This window comes from Mycteria americana, chromosome 3 (assembly GCF_035582795.1).
Source record: "Mycteria americana isolate JAX WOST 10 ecotype Jacksonville Zoo and Gardens chromosome 3, USCA_MyAme_1.0, whole genome shotgun sequence".
In the NCBI taxonomy this organism is placed as follows: Eukaryota; Metazoa; Chordata; class Aves; order Ciconiiformes; family Ciconiidae; genus Mycteria; species Mycteria americana.
This window is the reverse complement of record NC_134367.1, coordinates 113,346,355-113,369,190: the sequence shown is the minus strand read 5'-3', so window position 1 is coordinate 113,369,190 and position 22,836 is coordinate 113,346,355.

The window sequence follows — 22,836 nt, the reverse complement described above, 5'->3', positions numbered from 1 at the left end:
GTGCTGTTTTCTCAGGTGATCTGTTTAACTTAAACTTGAAAGGTACTACTTACAAAATACCCAAGTTCCCCAAGCAGACTGTTATTGCACCTCTTCTCTGTTCAAGACTTCAGTTTCTTCTCTCATTTTCACCAAATTATCATTAGTAGGATGAGGACAATGTTTATCCGATATAGTAAGTGACTAACCCCAACTTCCAGCAGGAGTCCTGCCTCCACCGGCCATCACATGCATTCTCTCTCTCTCTTTTTCTAAAGGAACATAAAAATATGCATAAATATTTTCTTTATGTGTACACAGTTATACTATATAAAGAAAGATATATTTATATGTGTGTATATATAGCTATATGTGTAAATATATAAATATATATTGGATAAATATATCTATATCCATATATAAAAAACGTAGGTATATAATGTATAAAACTTCCTTTAATAACAGCTAAAGAAATTAATTTTTAAAGTTTAAATGTGAATAGAAACGAATTAAACAAAAGTAAAAGGCAGGGTCATGTCCCCCCACTTTACAAGGCTGCTGAAAAAGCCCTAATAATTTGGGGTGGGGTTCATAAGGGTGGAGAGTGCCAAAAAGGGGGGGTGGGGGGCAAAACCACATTGAAACATATTCAGGGTCTACGGACCTGCCCGAGAAGGCCACCAAGGGGCTCTGTGCAACATCCACACTGTGCAGCACAGAGGCTATCTTACAGCTACCGCTAAGACTGTTACAAGGTGCGGGCCGGTGCTCTATATGTCTCCTTATCGTTAGGTCAGTGGCCTTATATGAAAGTTTCAAGAAGCTCTGGCTGACTGAGAGAGGAGGCAGAAGGCAGAAGGGTACTTTGAACTATTCGTGTCCCCTTCCAGGCCTGCTGCAGTCAAGAAAAGGAGAATGGGCATAGGAGGGACAGCAGCATTCAAGGGGAAAAGGAAAAAGGCTGGAGAAGCCTGGTCGGTGACAAATGCACCTCCAACCCTGTAGATGAATTTACTTTGTGCATGAGTTACATTGATTCTCCACAGTTGCATTTCTTTGTAGGGAAGCAATACAAATGCCTGATTGTCCATCCGGCCCAGCCCCTGCCAGCCAGGAGAAAGGCAAGGGCAGGTGGGATGGGACCATGGTCAGTGGTGAGGAGCCACGAGGTGATGTAGCGCCAGGCACCAGGTTGTCCCCTCACAGGCAGGAACGATCGCGGGCAGGTGCTGTGCCCGAACAGCGGGTTTGTGCCTCCCCGCCACACTCAAGCAAATCTCCAGGAGCCACAGCCTGGTTTCCCCAGGATTGCTGGACTGGGCTGGGCCCCCACCTCACCTCAGCCCTGCTGAGCTGATGGGCTGCCAGCCTCTGCTGCCCCCAGACGTGCAGTCCCACAGCCTGTGCCTGAGGATGGCAGAGCCCCAGCAGGGAGGAAGGGGCCTTTGCAGGGCTGCTGAGGGAGGGGAGGCCCCCACCCGCAGTGCTGGATTTGAGTAACCCCTGTAGTAGGACACAGAGGCAAGTATCTGCCCAAGCAGGGTCTTCAGTTGAGTAGAACCCAGAGAAAGGGCTAGAGGTGAGTGGGAGAGTGAGCAAGGGTGAGGGTCAAGTTGGAGTCCAAGAAGGAGACAGAGCCAAGGTGGCATTCTTAGCGAGGGTGGTAGCACCAGCACCACCCAAGCAAGGCCTGAGCAAAGTTGGAGCTTAAGAAGAGGCCAGAGCTGAGTAAGAGTGTGAGGAGGGCATGGAATGGAGGTGGATCCCAGTCAGTATATGGAGCAGAGGTGACATTCTGAGCAGTGGCAGTGCTGCTGTGGCAGCATGACCGAGGGCGAGAGACAAGTTGGAGGTGGAGAAACTGATTACGAGCTTAAGCACAGGCTAGAGTCGACTTGGAGCCTGAGTAGGTGCCAGATTTGAGCGGGGGCCAAAGCTGCGAAAGATTGCTTGAGCGGTACCTGGAGATGAGATGGAGCCCAAGGAGGAGACAGAGAATGCCCGAGGTGGCATTCTTAGCTGGGGCAGTAGTACTGTGGCAGCCCCAGAAGAGGGTGGAGCCGATGTGGCATTTTATGCAGGGATGGTAGAGCTGTGGCAGCCCAAGCCGGGTCCTGGCATCAAGTTGGAGACAGAGCAGGGGCTGGAGCTTGTAGCAGACCTGAGTAAGAGCTTGAGCAGGGGCTGGATCTGAATTGGAGCTTGACTAGGCTCCAGATCAGAGAAGTATACAGGGTGTTACCATGTTCCTGGCAGGAAGGGTATAGTTTATCACACATAGGTACCTGGATGCAGCCCTGGTGCAAGCATGCATGATGACACACAGGACATACTGTAGTTTGGTAGGACAAATGTCATTCACTGGCTCCAGGCAAATAGCACAGGAGGTTCCCCCGACTTGGTGTGTGAAGACAAAGTGTTGGCTGTGCTCCTGGGTAAAAAAAAAAAGAAAATAAAAAAGTAAAAAAAAAAAATTATCTCGTATATTGAGATTTAGTATATAAGTAGCTCCATAATGAGCTAAGACCCTCAACGTTGTTGTGTATATTTTATGCAAAGCTTCTTGGTTGAGATTTTCCTCCTTTTAAGCTGTCTGAAGTTGTACTCATTCCTCTAAAGCAGTGACATGTATAGGTATTGTATACCTATAAGCCTTCTACCTATGTGTACCTAGTGTACCTTATACCTATAAGCCACCATTAGGTCATCTTGAACTTCTTTATAGTAGATTTATGTAGCTTAACTAAAGTTATTTTGACACATTACATGAGTATCCAGATGTATTTTGATAGGAATGTTTTTATTATTTACTCCCTGTCATGGTTTAGCCCCAGACGGCAACTAAGCACCACGCAGACACTCGCTCACCCTACCCCCCCGCCCCCCCACCCCACCCCCTGTGGTGGTATGGGGAAGAGAATCGGAAGAGTAAAAGTGAGAACACTCATGGGTTGAGGTAAGGACAGTTTAATAGGGAAAGCAAAAGCCGCGCGCGCGAGCAAAGCAAAGCAAGGAATTCATTCACTCCTTCTCATGGGCAGGCAGGTGTTCAGCCATCTCCAGGAAAGCAGGGCTCCATCACACGTAACGGTTACTTGGGAAGACAAACGCCATCACTCCGAATGTCCCCCCCTTCCTTCTGCTTCCCCAGCTTTATATACTGAGCATGACGTCATATGGTATGGAATAGCTCTTTGGTCAGTTTGGATCAACAATCCTGGCTGTGTCCCCTCCCAGCTTCTTGGGCACCTGGCAGAACATGGGGAGCTGAAAAAAAAGTCCTTGACCAGTGTAAATACCGCTTAGCAACAGCCAAAACATCAGCGTGTTATCAATATTATTCTCATACTAAAACCTAAAACACAGCACTACACCAGCCACTAGGAAAGAAATCAACTCTATCCCAGCCGAAACCAGGACACTCCCTGCAAGATATATTCCTTTTGGCTTCCTGAAGTTTGAAACCCTAACCCAGCAGCAGCATACTAACCTATGTTCACTTTCATTTAGTTTACTTCTTTCTAATTATTTTTAGAGTTTTGTTGGATTTAACTTTATCCATCCTAGTTCAGTCCATAAAATTAAAACATTAATAACTGTCTCTGAGTGTTTAACCACATGAACTCTTTTTTAAATGAAGCTGTTCATTAAGCCAAGTTATTTGCATATTGCATGGCATGCTACTGTGAAAGACTCATTCATATATGATAGCGCTCTCCTATTATGCCTGAGACTTGTGTCAGCACTTCATTTGCAAATTCTATTTTTACTAGTTTATAGCTCAGCTGTATAATCTTTCTGTGGGCTGAAACTTGACAAAGAATATCTCCACTCTAGAGTCCATTTGAGCACCAAATTTCAAATAAAATCAGGTTTACCATCTCCATAAACTTTTTGCGCATGCATGACACATCAGGCTGTATTCTTGTCAGCTCTCATAAGCTAAGCAGGGCTGGGTCTTTGGATAAAAGACCTCCTGGGAAAATCCAGGAACCAGAAGAATAATAACGGTAATTCAAGAAGCATAGATCCTTTCAAGTTGGTAATGAGTCTATACTGTCTTGATGTCAACAGGCTAGCTACTGCTATACCTGACATTTCTTGATTTAGAAATATCTATATATTACCTACCATTGATGATAACTCAAGATGCTTGTTACTTCTAAGATCGCACTGTGACAAAATACTGAAATACACTGTTAAATAATTTGCATACAAGTAAAATATATACTTGTGCATAAACACATATATAATGTGTAAATACGGATTGTTAAATTCAGATCATTATGGATTAAATTTCTATTTAAAGTTCTATTTTCATATAAAAACTTGCTTATGACTCTAAAAATCACATGATCTCAAAATAAACTAAAAATTTGTTACCTCAAAAATCTTGGCCTTTTCGTCAATCATTAACTTTCAGTCAAGTTCATTGATCAACAGGGTCACAAAATGTAGCACTCCAAAAAGCGCATAAGTTTATTTATTTGTTCTTTGTATCTATAATACACAAGATGCATTGCAAACATGGAAAGACAGCAATCCTACTTTCAGGAGAACAAAATCTATGGACAAGTTTGCAGTTTTTGTAGGAAAATGATTTAACTATAAATCTATATTTGAGCATGGATGATAAGAGTTTAAAGCAGTAATGGAGAACTAATAAAGTATAAAGCTTGTGCACAAATATATTACAGAGTATCCCTCATACTCTCAGATTTTACAGGTTCAACCTACAGTTGAAACTGGTTGAAACCAGATGATAAGATTCCATCTTTAGGGTTAAATATGACAATCCCAGTCATAATTTAAACAGTAATATCTATCCTTAGCCATAAAGCATGCCAGTTTTTAAGGAAGTTACTCTGAAGTGACTCTCAGATAAATTTCACTTAAGTCCCTGAAGAACTGTAGGTAATAGTGAATAACAATTTTCTATACACCATCTCCATACAATTTATTTTGAACCCATTTATTATACTGCCCCCCCACACACCCTTCCCCTTGTCCCGAGCCATACTTTGTTTAATCTCACCTCATATGAAAGTGATTTCACATCTTTGTTCGTTCTTGTTAATCTTTTCTGGACTTCTCATTCTATCACTTTCAAATTGCTAAGGAAGATATGGCATAGTAAAGAAATATGAAATGATCTATCACTGATACTTCCAGGAACTCATTGGTAACTCGAGCCCACCATGTGTTACACAACTTTTTTCCCTGTCTTTGAATTGGTTATTAATTCATGAGTTGATCTTTGCTTCTGTTAATTTAGTTTAGCCAAGAGATTTAGGGGAGCATCATGTCAAAAACATTTTTTAATATCCTAATTCCTAAACACAGCCAGGTCACCTTTATTCCATTCTCCAACTGTGAGTTCAGGGAAGCCTAATAAAATTTCACAAATGTGACTTCTTTCTTGCAAAAGCAATGTTGACTGTACATCCATTGTATCATATTTGTCCATATGTCTTATAGCTCTGTTTTTCATTACATTTTCTTCCAATTTATCCACTAGATAAATCAGATTTTCTGGTCTATTGCTCTTCAATAGACTCTCTTCCCCCTCAACATAAAAAAAAAGTCACACTACATCTACAATTCTCTGTTCTTCTGGTCCTGAGGCTGATTTGGAAGCAACAAAAACCACACAAAAGTTAATGGGTCAAGGAAAATTTTATTAGCTTTGTGCATATACTATCCAGAATGGTAAGTAGTTACTACTCTCAAACTTTTGCCATTGACACTTAAATTTAAAACAATTTGTCAGATTCACTCCCACTAAAAATATTGATGGCAACTTCCTTCAAGCAGACTAGTAATGACTACCAAATAATTCTTTCTCCTTTTTCTGTTTTCACCTTGCTTTCCAAGAGTGCTCCTCTCATTTCTTGACCCTATCAATTCTGTAAAGGTCAGTGTATTTGGAAAAGAAGTTTTATTCGTAGGGTTTGGGTTTTTTATTTTCTTTTAGTAAGTTTTTCCTTGACTTGTTAAAGAATTGCCATGTTAAAGTTTTAACTTCCTGGTATGCTCTTTATTGTTTCTTTCAGTTGGACACATCTCTTATAAAAAGATCTTTTATTTCTAATATCTTTCTTTACTCTTCCGTTAAAGATGCAAGCCTTGCCTCTACATCCTTTCCCCTCTTCTGCCCACCTCTCCTGTTGCAGTTTTTGTGTAGGGTTTACATTTATTCTGAAAATTCACTGTCACATCTTTAAATGATTGTGCTGCTGCAACTATTCCAGCCTTTTGGACAGATATTTCAACCAATTGCTTCATTTCCCTCTCTGAAGTGAGATATTGTTGTAGTGGACTCTTTCCTTTCCTGGAGTGATTTTAAATATAACTACCTTCTGGTCACTTCTGGAGAGAAGTAATGTCTTCCTACATGCTGCTTAGGTGTTTTCCTTTTGGCCTGTTGCTCTGAGAATCTGTCTTTTAAAATGTAGCCAATTTATGTGGCAATGATCAAAATCTCTTGCTATCAGTGTGGATTGTGCTCTTGTGAATTCTGCCCCCTACACTCATTGCTACCATCGTAATAGGGTGACTAGTAACTGTGTATATACCCTTGTATTACAGCTGTTACACTTCTCTAAGTTACCACTGGATCTTCAAACTCATATAAACACTATGGTGCTTGTTGATATACTTCAAGTATTTGCCTTATTTCACTCCATGCTTTCTTCATTTCTTCATCTTTTGGAACCACTCCTCCATGGCATGTTTTACTTCAGTATTTCTAAGTGCTTTACTCCCCAATATTAAGTGAGTCCACAGATTATAATTTATTTTTCACCAAGTTCTGTGCATGCCTAATGTAGCAATAGCCTTATCTAAAACCAGGCTTTTCAGTTCATTCCTTTTATTTCTGGATTCTGGTATTTCTACAGAAGCATATGTACATTTGATCTTTGTTCTTATTTTCATTTTGTTGTGGCTGTTGTTTGGTGTTTCCTACAAGAAATTTATTAATTTCTGCCCTATCTTTTGTTGCTGTGAATAATATTGAATTTTTAATTAATGTACCCCTGGAGAATGAAGCACTTGCTGACTTTCAAGCAGTTTTTATTTTAATGATTCAATTCAAACGTTTCCTAATTTGACATGCCAGAAGCCTTATTCCATTTTAGCTTTAGTGAAGCCAATCCTTCCTCCACAGGTTCTCTCTGTTTCTCTCTGTTTTTTCTCCTGCACGTTTTTCTCAACCATGGACCAACATTTTGTCTGCTCTCAGAAACCTTCCAGAGAAATGGTGCAGTACTGATCTCAGTTTGTACTTGCCAGTTTAAATTTTTTTAAGAAATGAAAGCTCCAGTTTCAGATGAAGGACTGAATGATACAGCTATCTGTAAGAAAGGACCTCTTTCTCCAATCAGCTATTTACAAGAACCCCAATAATTTATTTTTTTCCTGAAATGTTCTTCAAAATCAGCATGTTACTGCCATAGTTATGTCTCCATCAGAAGATCCTAATTTGCTGAAGAACTACTTACTGGAAAAACTCCTGACAAGCTACAGAGGTATTATCACATCCCAGGTATGAATGTAAGAAGAGCAAAGCAAAGGCACAGAAAAATGTAGCAAGTTTGATAATCTTTACACATAAAGAAGAGTGATTATTGTAGTTGAACAACTTTGGTCACAAGGTTATCCAAGTCTGCCTGCTCATAAGTAGTCTTAAATACTAGTCTGGCTAATGGAGCTGCCCTAGCTGTGGGACTAGTGACACAAGAAAAAATAAGTATTTGACATAGAATTGGGAATAATATTACAAATATCAGAAATTCTTCAAATCTAACAAAATGGCATATGCTGCTATTTTATAGACTATCATTTTTCCTATGATTACATCTCCTCTAGAAAGCTTCAATTTTCAATTCTAAAACCATTTCAAATGCTTCAAGAATGATTATTTAAAAAAATAAAAAAGAGGCCAAATTAATGACCATGGACATAAGTAAATGCTTAGAGGAAGTATACATTAAAGTACTTTCATCAATCAGGGACAAAATTGTCATGAACCCCTGTAGAGTTTGGTTTTGAACCTAAGTACACTTTTACAAAGTGTACTTTAAGAAACCCTTCATAAAGGTTTCCAAGAAACTTGCAGACAGGCTACAAAATTTAAGGACTCCATATGGAAGTAAAGCCTGCTGAGTCCTTGAACACCACCTGGTCTTAATGTCTGGCTATTTAACATAACCTGATTAACCATGCTGCTGTTTTGACACTGCCAAATTAGAAACCTGCAAACCCACAGAACTCAGAAGTTCATAATAGAGGCCTCCAAAATACAAGAACACGATGATACCAGAGTCCCCAGTAGTATAAACACAAATCACAAAAGCCTGTTACTAATAGCTGCAACACAGGGTAGTATCTTTTTTAGAGTATAAGTGAAAATTGCAAAGAACTGCATAACAACCTATTGATGCTGATTGTGATTGATAGCATCAGCAGAGACATCTTTGGGATGCAGTTGGGAGGAGGAAGGAGAGGGGGAGGAAGAGGAATGCGGAAAGGACGAAGGGGGAGAGGAGACTGAAGTTATTATTTGCAATGGTAGGGCTCATTTCTGAAATCTGTGATATATTTCTGAGATTCCTCTGAGTCTTTAAGAAAATTTGGTATAAGGCATTTGGAACTGCCGGTGGTAGCGTGCAGAGGTTCATCCTGTACATTGCTTTGCAGTCAGAATATGCAACAAAGAATGCAGATTTTTGTTGGATTTCTGGCTTTGGTATCCATTGAACAAAGCATGCATGGAAGTATGGAAGTCAGAGGGGCTCCATTGAAACAGAGGTGAACCTATATTTTTTGAACTGCAGAATCAGAATTTGTGCTGGCACAAATTTCTGGAATAAAAACTTTCAAAATTCTTATAAAGTTTTTTATTAATAAATCTATACAGATTAAAAAGTTAGTTACCTTACTAGAAAATGAGCATAGTTGTTCCTGTCTGTTTTCAAACTATAATTATTTTGCACCTGTCTAGTCTTACACTGAGGGATCTAAAAAGCAAGTTTTTTCAGAAACTGAATTATGTACTTAAAACGGATTATTTTTAAGACAATACTGAAAGTTTTAGAAAATCCTTCCAATACTCTTATTTTTAGGATTAAGGAAGAAAAAATTAAGTAATTTTAGGGTTCAGGCAATAATTTAGTGGCAGAGGGGAGAAGAGAATTTTGGTTTCTAATGACTAACTATAGCCTTCCTGAGTAATAGTGCACGGATCAATACTGAAAAGTAATTGTATTATATCTGCTATTATTTATTGTATTATAAATCTGAGCCCTATAACCAGACTGCTCTTAGTCTATTCCACTTACAGCATGAAAACCATTCTCTCAGACCAACTTTAGCATCTTTAAAAACTACTTGTAATATGAACTCCACCATCTAATGTGTCTGATACTTTGCAATTGGATTAACTAAATCTGCACATGATCAGTTACCACACTTTCTACTAATGAGCAGTAACTTGCTAAAGTGTGGTAACTCACTCACTTTCAGCATATGCTTACATGCTAAGAAAATATTCAGAACTACCCTGAGCCTTTTCTAGGTAAGTCTTCCAGACTGCCACCCATCTGCTGCTACCAAAAATATGAACTCAGTGATACATTTGATTAAATGGATATCTGCTGCCACCATTTCATTTGAAGTTTTGGTGAAAACAACAGATAACAGCTTTATACTTCTGTAACACTCCAGATGGTGATAATTCTTTTCTAAGCATCCTAGGACTGCAGGTAGAAGTATGTTGACAAAACACATCACTGAAATTTTAGCACCACTTGACGTTCAAAGTAAAAGCAAGTATTTTTATCTGCTTTTAATATTTAGTACTACCATACACTCTTTGTTGGTTGGAAGGCACTCAGCATTGTCTTACATCTAGAGAGGAGACTATCAGTACTTTTTTCCTACTGTCATTGACATATCAACACCAAAAGATGTTCAGTGAAATCTCGGAGAGTATTTTGTTCAAATATGAACAATATGGCCTGCAATTTCCTCTGCCATGAGCAATTGGACAATAGGTCACAAATTCTACTCAAGGAGGTTGTTACAGAATAGAGTTTTGGTCTTACATACCATGCCAGCGCCTTGACCTATATTGGGTAATTACCTGTAGCATATTGACCTGATGAGTTACCCGAGATTTGATGGATCCTATGAATAATATAGCATGAATGCAGTACAGCATGTAAGAATGGACCCAACCCTATTGAAAACTTAATTTTGAGTTTCATAATAGGATCATGAAAAGAACCTGCCATCATATTTCAACAGCAGTTTAGTGATACCTTGTTCCAGGTTCTGCAGATCTTTCAGGAGGTTTCGATTAAACTCTAACTCCCACTTCTGTTAATGCAGATCCACATTCTCAATTTGTCTGGGCCTATTTGAAGTGAGCAGCAATGTGATTTGCATTTGAGTTATTCTAACATATTTTTATAATAATTGAAAAGAAGCAGCATGCAGTTGATGAAGGACAAATATACTCAATGTTTCTAAAAATGCTCCTTTTAATTGATGAACAGTGGCTTAAGTTTCTCACTAACTTGTTCATTTTATCATTTCAAATTAAATTTACACTTAATTATACTGATTCTTCTATATTATATTAAGGTTAAAGAGTATATTTTTTTCAAACCTTGGTTACTTTGGAACTCTTTACAAACAGTCTGCTCCGCTCTCTCAACTTCCAATCTGTTGGTGAAGCCTCTTCATGCCCAGTAATTGAACATAGTCTTCCAGCTCACAGGGTCTTCTCACTGGCTCTGGTATGGCAAATTCCTCTAAATGTGAGTGCTACTAACCCTCCCCTACTGACACAAATATTCCTAGGCATCTGCTCTGCAGATGACAGCCATTCTTCTTAAAGGCTAAAACATACGTGTACGTTGGAAATGTACAGTCTACAATTCTGCCAAAGCTGGCAGGCCCAACAGCAACAGGTCCAACTTTTCTGGTGTTAAACCTACAACACGCAACATCCATTTGTCCAGTATTTCCAAATATCTACAGCCTGGGCTGCCAGACTGCCCCAAATGCAGTAGATCATTGCCAGAAGTGGTAGGGCAGTAGATTACCACTCAAATTGGTTGTTTAGTCTCTAAAAACTACAGCTTACTACTCATATCAGTGGAGCTGGCAGGTCTGAGTGGAGCATGTATTTTAGTGTTGACAGTCCTCCAAAAAACATTTTACAGACAGTTCTTCTGTTAGTGGTTGTTTTACCTAGATTCATATCTTTACAGAACTCATATGCTGCTCTGCTGGCACAGCAGATCTGTATGTATGTGAGCCCTAGGCCTCTGGAGGAAAGGAAAGAAGTTTTTTCAGCTAGGGACTGGTATTGGCCATTGCTCAGCATAAGCAAATCCCAATGGGACAGTGCTTGTCAGAAAGAGGCATTAATAATGCAGAGGCATTGACACTGGCAATTTTTCTCTGGCACTGATGAGTTGTTGAAGTTGGGTCTTTCATAAAAAACATGTTTCACAGTTGAGTTTTTCTCAGACTCTTAGCTGAATTTTCAAGTTGAAAGATGAGAAACCTCTCCCAAATAGCCAAGATTTTGGAGGATTTGGCCGAACAGATGAGGGCTAGAAACCACATCTCCACTTGGCAGATGAGTTGTCAGCCATCAGTTGATGTATGCTTCCCTTTAGTTTTTCCTAAAAGATACCATTTCAACAATCTTCATCTCATCCTGCTGTGAGATGGAAAATTTTCAACTTCAAAATGAACTGGGAAGACCTACCAAACAAGAAAAACTGCTTCTGAAGAAGACCAAGCCTTTTTCTGAAATGGCTAGCTACATAGCCTTGGACAAGTTATTTAATTTCTCTCCTACTGTGAACGCAGAGTTAATACAATTGCCTAGCTTATACTGTTATCATGAGGATCAACTAATGTTTGTGGTGTGCCTAGCAAACTTGGAGTGCTCTAGCATTTCTTGAGATCTGCAACAAGTTTCATAGCACCTGTGAGAGGAATGATGTGTGATCATGTACTTTGCAGTCTGCAGGAGACAGTTCATTTGACCAAAGGATTAAACTGAGCTTTAAAATACAAATTTGCATGCAGCAGAATGCAGTATGATTTTTACAGGCAACATGAGAAGTAAGCGGTGAAAGAAACCTATCTAATGCTGTCAGCTCTGCTATAGTTTTTCCCAAAACACTTTTTAAAGCAGTTTTACTCAGAGGCTAAGGAGTATGCAGTCATTGGTAAGCTTTTACAGGCATTCTGATAAAAAATTCAGCTAAATTAGGTATTTAATGGGTCAAGATTTAGAATAGGATAGTGAGGATATGCTTCTTTTATTGATTTAAATCCTTGTCACATTTAACCGTGTATATAATATATTACACACATACAGAAGTAAATTGATTACTCCTTACTGAGCTCTAATTATCCAGAAGGTTTGGCAGTTGAAGGAGAAGCTGAAAGGCAATGTTTCCTTGACAAACTAATGAAGGTAGCTGTTGTTTTAAAACACAGTGAACAGTTATAAAACTACAATGCTATAGACAATGAAGAGAACAGCTTTCAGCTTTTACAAAATAGTGTTCCCTTGATAAAATGCTTCTCTAAATTTACGAGAAGTGAAATTAAATTTTAGCTCCATTTTTAGAGAAACGGCTTTTTCATCTTCCTAATTCTATGCATGTGACTAATCCAGATGACTTAATTGGGTCTACTCATGTACTTAAAATTAAATGTGTATTTAAGTGTTGGTATGATTAGCTTCTTGATGACTGTATGGTGGAGTCATGTCCCATTCATCTTATACCAGATGCATTTGTAAATTATTTTTATGCTAAATATTGTATATTATGTTGAATTTGAAAAAAAGAATTATTAGAAGATTGTTATTAGCTTGTTGTCATCACTGCTCAGACAGTTGCAGAGCACCTTTTAGGACTACTATCAACATGAACTGTGGGAGGCTGATTTTCTTGTATAAAACTGACTCATTCGGCTAATAAGAAGGGTTTTATTTTAGAACTATCTCTGTGAAAGTAGCCATTTATCTCTTGACACCTAGCTCATAATAAGTTTTTTTTTAAGTGGAATATAGTCTTTCCAATGACTGACACGAGCTGTACACCTGTATAACAAAACATTTTAAAAGTACCTAAAATAATCTAGTTACATTTTTTCATCATTTTTCTCTCTTATCCCTTAAATGTTTACTCCAAACCATATTCTAACCCATCTCCTAATATACCTTGACATGTGTCATATTCCCTAGATTCCTATCATCAGAATTATTGACATTTTCTCAATATCAACAAAGCTGACCTACTGATACTGAGCACATGCCTGCAACTCATTTATGTCATGACAACAGTCCTAGGAATTTAAAATTATTCTATACACAGATAAAAAGAAATTGGCAGTGTAAAAACTATTAATACTTTTTAAATTCTAAAACTGGAGCAGTAGTCTGCTGTGCCCAGTTACAAAAGGAAAGGAACAATTCATTCCCTGAAATAAAATACATGGGGAAAGGTGATGGGTAACTGTACATCATTACACAAGCGTGAAATTTTCTAATGTTAGCAGAACCAGTATTATACTAAACCATTAGAAAATATTATTCAGAATACAATAGACTAAGGCACATGCCAACGCCCTTTGGAAGCAAAGAAAGGGCACTGACTCCAGCAAAAACTGGACCTAAAATGTGTTTTATTCTCAAAAAGACAGAAAGTACAAAAGCACTTTCCACCATTTAGCACTTGTATGCAGTTATTACAAAAAAATGTGCTACTGTATATTTGCAAATTGAATTTTATCTAAGTTAGTCTCATAGTGAAGCATCTCATCCACCTGAGAAGATTGTACATCCATATTCCTGAAATACAGCTAAGGAAGTTAAAATTTCTCTTTGAAAAGAAAGTATGGTCAATGGATGGTGATTTCGTTGCTCAAAGCAATGCCTTAGAAGGAAGAAAATTTATCATATACATTATGTCAGTTGATATGTATTCCATAACAAGGCTTGTAAAATCAGAGACTTTGTATAAATGAGAATGAAAGGAACTCACATACGACTGCATTTATATTCTGCATACATACGTGCATGTGTATATGCTGTTGTGAACTTAACTGTATCATAATTATACTTGCACAACAACTTAATTTTAACATTGTATATGGAATGCTCATCAGGACCTTTCCTTCTGCCACTTAGGCATTTAACCATGGAATATGGTAAAATATAAATAAAACCCTAAGCAGAAGGTGAAAGTCATTTGCCATAGGAGCTTTCCCAGGTACATATTTTCCCCTTAAAAATACACAGGACAGAGAACACATAAAAGCTAACACAGAAAGTATTTCTACAGCCTCAACTGTTATGTATTTACTACTTGTATTATATGAAAAGGTATGGACTGAAATAATGTTAACTAACTGATATCCATGTCTTTCACTACTGTTCCACAATGTGCCCCATAACAGTTCATTATTTGCTTCCTAATTGCCAGGTAGTGGATAGCAAAGACTCTCCATCCTTTTGTCACTTTATTGCTGGTGACTGGGGCACTGCCTAGGAATAGAACAATCAAGATGCTGTCCTAACTTAGCCCCAGTTGAGGTTAGACTTGTACTCAGAAGTAGGTCACAGGAGACAGGTACCTTTTCCACATTATATAGATAAAATTGTATCAGAGCACAGTGGGCCTTCTATTCCATTTGAAACGCAGAGACAGATCCCCTGCTGTAATGAATAATGACTGAAGTTGAAGAGGGAAAATGCATACACATACATTAGGCTATCTACAAGTTTGGCAGTTAAGTTGCTTGTTTTGAAGATAAGAGGTGTACTTGTCAAGTTTTTTTCCTGACTCATAGCAAGGATTTAACTTAGTCTTCTTCAGTGAAAAGTATGATTAATATTTGAAGATCTTCTTTCTGACAAAATATAATGATGTAAGTTACAAAATATAGTTTTTAGGATATGACATTTGATTTAGACCTTTAAATTGCCTTGTCAGCAATGGAATGTGTATAAAATAGTATCAACAACATCCCTTAAGAGTTACTTTAAAATCATACTATAAAGCCATTATTTTAAAACTTTGTTTACAGAACAGCATGTCATGGAAGACTGCATCTAATCTAAGAATATATTCCCAAATGAATATAAGAGCTCGCACTTAAGTTTCAAGCTTAAGAAATAAATTCCCCTCCAGCATTACGCTGGGGAAAGGCACTTCATGTGGAAAGAGTGATTCCACTTAACATTCTGAAACCCTGCTTACACGGTTATAACCTTTGTCATTGCTAAATGCTGAGGGGAAAGTTTTAACTTTAATGATGCACTAGAATGGGTATCACAGCAGAAGTCATCTTTTCCAGTATGCCCTATTAAAAGATTTCTAGTATTGCTATGAAACCACTTATAACTGCAAGATACTGCACATCATTAAATGCACGGAGTGGGCTGTAATACAATACAAGATCTACTGAATGAAATGCTACTCTGTCATTTCGGTAAAGATCAGCATGGATCAATATCAGTATCTTTTCAAACCGTTTTTTAATACATTTTAGTCACATTCAAAGCTACTTTTTGAAAACAGTATTTGTATTCAGTAAAATTTACCGGTAGCCTGTCCACCTAATAATCACCTACTTTTTCATCTTTAATGTTTCCTATTGGTTCACCAACTGCTGCTCTTTATTATGTGTCACAAGTGTCACTTACATTTTCTCCACAGGTTGTCATTACTATTTACCGGGTAACCTAAGACAGCAGATGCTAACCTTTTCATTAAAAAACCACAGGCTAACTAGACAGACACCAAATCAGAATGGCAATTATATACATTCATGCACCAGTAATCTCAAAAACGATGACATCTTTTCCTTTGATACTTGTCATTTCAGAGAAGCTGTTGAAACCTTAAGGATTTTCCTGTGATGTTATAGGTGGCAGTCCATAATACTTCTGTTCTTTCCTACCTTTATGGGTATTAACAAAGCAGTGAGAAGTAAACTAATTTGGTAACGTTTGAATCATAGGACAGTTATATCAATATCAAGGAGAGAACAAAGTATTTTCCTAATACTTCACCTAATTTTACAAAAATTATGTCAGAATAACAGTGGGCTCATTAGAAAATAATTCAGGGTCCAGTTTTTTGTGGGAAAAGTAATAAATATTGAGAAAGAAACCAGGCAAGTGTAATCCTTTGCAAGTCCCCCGTTGTCACCAGACTGAATCAAAATGATAGATAATAAAGCTGAGGTTTGGGTGGCTTGTGATTTTTTTAGCAATTTTGCTGTTCTCTTCACTACCAAGTATTTCTGCTTTTCTCAATACTGTGCTGTTGCAAGAGTCCTTTCTTCCAGTTGCAGACATTATGGTCAGCCTCCCTAGATGCTTCTATATCCCAGAGGATGTGTCTTTCACCAGCTGGTCATAGGTTTTCCCTTTATGTTTTTGCCAATGTTTAGGGGGATTGGGATAAGGCAAATTCTGAATTAAGAACCTGTAATGTGCAAGTGGAAGGCCAGCTTGGAGACTCTGAATATCAAGCTTTCCAAACCAAAGTTTGGACTGTACATAAAAGTTGTAATTCGCCTAGAGGGGTCAGGCCTAAAAATCTGCTTTGACAGATGAAGACCTGCCTTTAAAAAATTACATCTGTACTTCCTGTTGCTACATTTTGTTATACTGAAGCTATAATCTTAACACCTAGAAGAAAGGTGAGAGAACAAAGACAAAGCCATGGACGATTTCAATGTTTTGCCCTAGGACACCTGCTCATTGAGTGCTCCTATACAAAATCCAGTGCAGTCACTGTGGAGCTTGGCTGTCCTCCACACACATCAGAGCTCCAGGGTTCACGCTTCACCACGTCTCCTGTCTACCTTACAACTGTGAGCCTCTGCCTTCATTATTCCTGGATAACAGCTCCATCACTGCCCATACATGCTGTCCATCTGGATAGCTGCCAAAGACCTGCAGCCACATATGTGCCCCTCTTCTACTACTCCCAAAAGAAATCTTGAGTGTATCAGCCCAGAGCTGGATGACAGACTGATAGGAAGTTGGCTGCTTACCCTCACTAGCTATTTAAGCCCACCATACCCTAACGTGTGCTAAAAGCCATGACAGAAGGATTCTGATTTTGATGGCAACAAAGAGGACCTGCCCCTTCTGAGCTTCCTGTGATGTGGGCAGTGAAGGGGCTCTCTCGGCATGGAACAGTGAAAGAAAATATTAGTTGCCTGTAAAATTACAATAAAGTACTTTCTTTGCAGCAAGCATTTGTGGATTTTTAGAATAAAGCATGTAGGAAAATTCTAGAGCATCTGCATTCAAAAAAAAGAAGCAAGGGATTTTCTGAGAATGGAGGGTCAAAAATTCAGTTGGCATAGTCTTTGTGATTTTGTCAGAGCAATGCCACTCACTTTACAGCTACAAAGTGTCATGCCGACAGATGACATGTAGACTTCTGCAGGGAACAAAAAAATAAATAAAAAGTTAGCGAATCTCAGATGAGCTTTTAGTTGGGGAATAAAGAACTGCTCAGCTGAGGGAATGTATAAGGTTTCAGAGAAGAGCTGAAGTTCTACCTGGCTATTTTTTTTTTTGTTTCTTAACATCAGCATGTGTTCCCTTGCTTTGGGAATGAAGCAGCATCGTCACATGGTGGGCTGAAATGTTCACAGAGCCCAGGCAACTGTCTTTTAAGTTTAAATCAGAATACTTCTGTTATCTGGCTAAAAGATGCATTCACAAACCTAAATCCTGATGGTAGATGCTAGCAAGTTGATCTTCCCAGTGAGTGAATATAAGCAGAGGGAATGTAAGCAGCGGGAACGAAGACTAGAAACACTGAAGGAAAGTGTAGACAGATGGAATTCCAACCTAAGCTTGACAGAGGCAGCAAGTTATCCCTGTTGCTGAAAGGTTTGAGTGACTTTCAGACAAATAGTTTTTAAATTGCTTGTCTGTTCCAAGAGCACCTTTTCTTTGGAGTAATCTATCCTAAATCCTAGCCACCTCTCCTCTGGGGCCTTCCTATTTTGTACTCATTAGAGGGTCCAATGAGCTATCTCTGCCCAAAAATTATCCCATCGTTCCCTACAGGCTTCTGGAATCTGCGAAGAATGTGGTTTAAGAAGGGCATCTATGCACATGGATGTCCAAATGGATACAGGAGAAACACAGCTTTTGACAGCTCCCTTTACAAGTCAGCTGGACTGGGTTCTGCCATTGCCAGGGAGAACTGTGATGGGATGGCCGTCTTTACTGCCAAATCCCTCTTAAGGTTAGTGCACCACTGGAGCAAATTTGCTTGTATAGGAACTTAAACTAATATCAGAAAGATTAACTGAACTGTTTCAATAATATTTGTAGCACTTGTGAAAGCTAGAGCATGGTGCAATGTGTGGTTATTTGCAAGCACTTTACTGCAAAACTGTGGTAAAGTTTATCTCCTTGTGCTTTAGTTCACCTGTCATTCCCACTCTGTCCATGTACTGATGCACGGGAAACTTTGTCCTCCTTTGCCATCCTGAACAGTTTCAACTCATTCCAGTCCTGTCACAGCTCATTTTTTTCACCCACACATTGCAGATTTCTAGAGCAATCTCTTTATGAGGTAGCGGCTGAGCACTTGTGTCAGACTTTTCCCCAGATTCTCTGAAAATCTCAGCCTCCTGGACTAGTTCCATATTTTGAATGCTCATGTCTGGCCGTGGCCCAAACAGAGCACATTTGTCAGCTCAGCCAGGACATTAATATTCACATTGTGTCCCATCCCTTACAGCTAGCATTTAAGCCTTGAGAATACCGGAAAGATGCCTGGGAGGCTGTGAAAGGATATTATTTCCTCCTTTAAATAGAAAGAAAAAGTGTATGATATTGGAGCTACCAGCACACTCAATGATTAATTTTTAAAAGCAGAACTCTCTAGGTTATATTAAGATCCACAACAGCAAATATTGCATGTGCAGTTGAGAATATTTAATAGTAATTTTAAGTTACATAACTATTAAATTATTTGAAATAGACATTTTTGCTGTTCTAAGCATATGCAGACACAGATAGACTCATGAATAATTGTCTTTCCTTTCTGAATGACCTGTCCCTTTTCTTCTGATGCCTGTCTCTAAATTGATAAAGTTTGATGAATGGATGAATACAAATTAATCTCCAGTTTTTGTCTGAGTAAGTTAGATTTTTTTTTTTTTTTTTTTTTAAGTGAGGAAGTCAAAATAGTTTCTGCTGGGTATATCTTGGATGTTCTTCATAATTGTAATACATCTGCAATTAAATTCATACTTGAATTATTTCAGGAAGTTCCCACTGTTACATGTAATACCTTTTCTTGAACCCTCTTTTCAGCTTGTCTAAAATGAGTGTTTTTCTTATACGAAAATGCTGTAAAAGCAGTTGTATGATGCACTATATATTTATGGGACAAGGAAACACACCTGACCCTTAGAAAATTACAAAGTTTAAAATGCAGCATTAACCTATTTCAGCTAATATATCTCTGCCAGTCTCTCTATTTTTTCAAAAATAGATTTCTTCCGTATGTATAACCTTTTATTTTCTGGGATATTTTAGAAATATTTTATTTTTTTCATTTTTTACCCTTTAAATATTAGTAGCCTGATAAAATTTGCAGTAAAATAATTGAAAACATTTCCATTAACTTCATCAGGAATTGATCAATTGGGATTAACAGAGTGTATTTACAACATGCCTCAGTGAAATCCTGAGATATTGCTTAATACATCACAATATTTATAAATAAAACTTTCATCCTCTCCATCCACACAATTTGATTATTATTCTAGAAAATGGGCCAAATTATTCTGAAAGCTAAAACTAGATGTGTATTCTGCTTTTAGATAACTTCAAAGGGTACAAGGTTGAATTTATTTGTTATATATTGATAGTTTACGTTATAAATAAATATGGTACCAGGGAATGATCCAAGAAATAACCGAAACCTCATAGCAATGCACACATAGGCACAGGACTTAATCCATGGTTTAGCTTGCATGGCTGAGAAGTCCAAAAGAGCCACTTTGCCTTCTCAAAAGTCTCCCACAGGTTTCTAACAAGCTTCACCCCTGCTTACTCCTGAAACTGGTCTTTTCTATGGTGGCAGGGAGCCATGCTCCCCTGGACAACGAAACCAAGGGTCTCCACCATGCAGATACTTTTGAGACAGAGTTCTGCAGCCAAAGCTCTTGACACTATGCTTTAGTCTGAAATATTACACAAATGGATGCAATATATTTTGGTCTTTCAGGAGAAACACGGCTGTTGCTAGAGAAGTAACTGCCTTGTTTACATGGCAATGTTTTTTGCAAAAGGTAACTGAAGTCCAAAAATGGCTTCTGATAGCAATGAAAATGTTCTGTTATCATTACTGGAAGCTAGACTAGATCACAAATTATTACAATACTTAGTAATTGTAGCCTTTCTTTCATATGACAAGATAATAAAAATTGGTGATCTGTTAGAGTGTAACAAGAAAGAACAAAATTCATTTTATGCATAAATGGATTGTGCTACAATGCAACAGTCTTACAGAGGTTTCTTATTTATAGATTTTTCTCTAAAAGGTGATAGTCGTCACCTTAATATCTTGCCACTTTACATGAATATGTAGATTTATCCTCAAAGGACCTCTAAAATATGGAACAAATTAATTCAGTGTTACAAGGTGACAAACTGTGGCTGAGGAAGTCACACAAGAAGCCTGTGGAAGAATCAGAAACTCTGACTTTACAGAAGAATCAGAAATTCAGTGAAAAAACAAGCTTAAATAAGTTCCACGTTATTGGGAAAGGAGGAAAAAAGCTCTACTAAATACTTCAAACAAATATAAGGCACTTTTTAACCACAAAGGATCTTTTATGGTATGTTTCTTACAGTAATCTTTCATAACATAAAGTTTTCAAGTTCATATATTTTTCCCCACACTGAAGGAAAAACAAACAAAAAAATCAAGCTTCCTTTAAAAATCAAAGCAGCAAGAAGTCACAGTAGTTTTCAATCCTCAGCCTGCAAGTAATAGGTTTTCCCCTTCTCTCCTAGTTTTATTAGAGTGATTCCATTTTCTTGTCAAACTGGATATCCACTTTCAAAAAAGCAGGCTGTGTTTGCTTTAGGCTCTATGCAAGGAGAATAACATCCCACAAGAAGCTTTATCATACGGTCAAAGCTGATGACCTACTACAATAATCTTGAGATGAAAATGAAATATCATTCTTGTGAAGTCTCTTGGGACTTCCACTTTTCTTCCAGTATAATAACTCTCTGAATGACATAGATCCCCTGAGGTATGAGCATATGTCCACTGAGTTCAAAGGACCTATGTCAGTTTACATAAAATACAAATTCAGCCTCCTTGATTTTGTATATTACTGAAAAATGTCACTAATTTCCTAATAAATACCCTTCTTAATTGTTTATCTGGACACGGTCTTCCTTTTCACAAATGTATCTAACTAAAAAAAATATGTCTTTGTATTTTAGTGCTCTTTTTGTAATTACAAAGCACAAAGAATTTTAAGTCAGGAGGATTTAGAATTTCTTCAGTAACCAGTCTCCATATCTGAAAAATTAAATCTGCAGGTATTCTACTTTTATCAGTGCAATCACTTACAAATGTGCTCCGAAGAAGTCCAGTGTCTTCATGCATTGAGTTTTCATATAAACCAGAATACTACACTGCTCTTAGATGTGAATAAAGCAGCCTGAAGGGCTAGCAGGTAGAATCCAGGCTGGTACACAAAATAAGGGGAAATCATTAATCAGAGATGAAATACCAAAACACGGGTCTATGGTATTGTTCAAAGTATTTCTCACTGTAGAGACAGATTGCTTTCAGAATAAGATCTTAGTTTCTTTTAAAGAATTTCTATTTGTAGCCTTAGAGGAATCTGCAATTTCATCAAATGTGAGAGAAAGCAAAACATTTACCAAATCCCTAGGAACCGCTATCCCCTCACTTCTCAAGTAAACATTTTGTGTATTGGAAACACAAAGATACAGCACTCCGTTCAGTTTGAGTGTCAGGCTTGATTTCAGTGAAGCAAAATTAAGCTATAGAAAGTTATATAGACGGCTTACTTGAATTTCAGAAACAAACAAAAAATTGCTCTGATTCAATTATGAAAACATCTCCCTTCTGAAACAGGCCCATTTTTATACAAATAATGCAACAAATAACAAATGTGGATGATGTAGCAAGGATAAATTTTTGTCTTTAACTTTCTTCTTGACAAATACTGGAGTGGCATTAATCAGTAGATGCTTTTGCCTGGTAACTACATAATGTCCTGGTTATTCAACATGTTTGTGCTTGGCTGTAAAAGTGGGATACTGAAGCCTTTGACCTATGGACTAGCAAGCACATACATGCATAACAAGGAAGACAATTATGGTTGTGCTATAGCTGCATTTCCAGTGAATTTCTAGAACATTTGTAAACAATTCTGTGAGAGGCAACCAAGGAACCTTTTGAAACTAAAAATTATAGACCAGTTTAACAATCCATTTAGCAGTAGAGCGAGCAGTGTAATTGCATGTGAATTCTTCAATTCAAATGTAAATTAACATATAGACAGAATATTTTAGAGACACAGATGCAAGTGATTTGCTTATTCCATTCTGTTTATATCATAGTTAAATATAACACAAGTTTAACAAAATAAAGGGTGTCCCTGGCTAAGAAACTAAACGTTGCTGGATCCAACATTCCTCAAAATGTATATATCTAATAAAAATAAGATCCAAATACATGAAAAAAATAAAAGAACTGACATCTACCAATATTCTGC